The sequence below is a fragment of the Callorhinus ursinus genome, unplaced genomic scaffold, assembly GCF_003265705.2.
Source record: "Callorhinus ursinus isolate GAN/ISIS: 27379988/994484 unplaced genomic scaffold, GSC_fseal_2.0 scaffold49, whole genome shotgun sequence".
Lineage (NCBI taxonomy): Eukaryota > Metazoa > Chordata > Mammalia > Carnivora > Otariidae > Callorhinus > Callorhinus ursinus.
In genome coordinates, this window is record NW_027397111.1 from 10,797,409 (window position 1) to 10,799,710 (window position 2,302).

Consider the following 2,302-nt stretch of genomic DNA (forward strand, 5'->3'; position numbering starts at 1 on the left):
AGCTTTGCTTTTCTTTTTCAACATCCCTCTGGCTATTTGGGGTCTTTTCTGGTTCCATACAAATTTAAGGATTATTTATTCCATTTCTTTGAAAAAAGTGGATGGTATTTTGATGGGAATTGCATTGAATGTGTAGATTGCTCTAGGTAGCATCGACATCTTCACAATATTTATTTTTCCAATCCATGGGCATGAACGTTTTTCCATTTCTTTGTGTCTTCCTCAATTTCTTTCATGAGTATTTTATAGTTTTCTGAGTGAAGATTCTTTGACTCTTTTGTTCAATTTATTCCTAGGTATCTTATGGTTGTGGGTGCAATTGTAAATGGGATCGACTCCTTAATTTCTCTCTCTTCTGTCTTGTTGTTGATGTATAGGAATGCCACTGATATCTGTGCATTGCTTTTATATCCTGCCACTTGACTGAATTCCTGTATGAGTTCTAGCAGTTTTGGGGTGGAGTCTTTTGGGTTTTCCACATACAGTATCATATCATCTGCAAAGAGTGAGAGTTTGACTTCCTCTTTGCCGATTTGGATGCCTTTGATTTCTTTTTGTTGTCTGATTGCTGTGGCTAGCACTTCTAGTACTATGTAGTATAGCAGTGGTGACAGTGGACATCCCTGCCGTGTTCCTGACCTTAGGGGGAAAGCTCTCAGTTTTTCCCCAATGAGATGATATTCACTGTGGGTTTTTCATATATGGCTTTTATGATATTGAAGTATGCAGCCTTTATCCCTATACTCTGATCAAGAAAGGATGCTGTACTTTGTCAAATGCTTTTTCTGCATCTATTGAGAGGATCATGTGGTTCTTGTTTTCTCTTTTGTTAATGTATTGTATCACATTGAATGATTTGCGGATGTTGAACCAACCTTGTGGCCCAGGGTTAAATCCCACTTGGTCGTGGTTATTAATCCTTTTAATGTATTGTTGTATCCTATTGGTTAATATTTTGGTGAGAATTTTTGCATCCATGTGCATCAGGGATGTTGATCTGTAATTCTCCTTTTTGATAGGGTCTTTGTCTGGCTTGGGGATCAAGGTAACGGTGGCCTCATGAAAGGAGTTTGGAAGTTTTCCTTCCATTTCTATTTTTTGGAACAGTTTCAGGAGAATAGGTATTAATTCTTCTGGAAATGTCTGATAGAATTCCCCTGGGAAGCCATCTGGCCCTGGGCTCTTGTTTGTTGGGAGATTTTTGATGACTGCTTCAATTTCCTTAGTGGTTATAGGTCTGTTCAGGTTTTCTATTTCTTCCTGGTTCAATTTTGGTAGTTGATACATCTCTAGGAATGCATCCATTTCTTCCAGATTGTCTAATTTGCTGGCATAAAGTTGCTCATAATATGCTCTTATAATTGTTTATATTTCTTTGGTGTTGGTTGGGATCTCTCCTCTTTCATTCATGATTTTTTTTTTTTTATTTTGGTCCTTTCTCTTTTCTTTTTGATAAGTCTGGGCAGGGGTTTATCAATCTTGTTAATTCTTTCAAAGAACCAGCTCCTAGTTTCGTTGATATGTTCTACTGTTCTTTTGGTTTCTAGTTCATTGATTTCTGCTCTGATCTTTATTATTTCTCTTCTCCTGCTGGGTTTAAGGTTTATTTGCTGTTCCCTCTCCAGCTCCTTTAGGTGTAGGGTTAGGTTGTGTATTTGTGACCTTTCTTGTTTCTTGAGAAAGACTTGTATCGCTATATACTTTCCTCTGAGGGCTGCCTTTGCTGTATCCCAAAGATTTTGAACAGTTGTGTTTTCTTTTTCATTTGTTGCCATGAATTGTTTAATTTTTCTTTAAGTTCTTGGTTGACCCATTCATTCTTTAGTAGGATGCTCTTTAGCCTCCATGTATTTGAGTTCTTTCCGACTTTCCTCTTGTGATTGAGTTCTAGTTTCAGAGCATTGTGGTCTGAAAATATGCAGGAATGATCCTAATCTTTTGGTACCGATTGAGACCTGATTTGTGACCTAGGATGTGATCAATTCTGGAGAATGTTCCATGGGCACTAGAGAAGAATGTGTATTCCGTTGCTTTGGGATGGAATGTTCTGAATATATCTGTGAAGTCCATTTGGTCTAGTGTGTCATTTAAAATCTTTATTTCCTTGTTGATCTTTTGCTTAGATGATCTGTCCATCTCAGTGAGGATGCTGTTAAAGTTCCCTACTATTATAGTATTGTTGTTGATGTGATTCTTTGCTTTTGTTATTAACTGGCTTATATAATTGTCTGATCCCATGTTCGGGGCATAGATATTTACAATGGTTAGATCTTCTTGTTGGATAGACACTTTAAGTAGGATA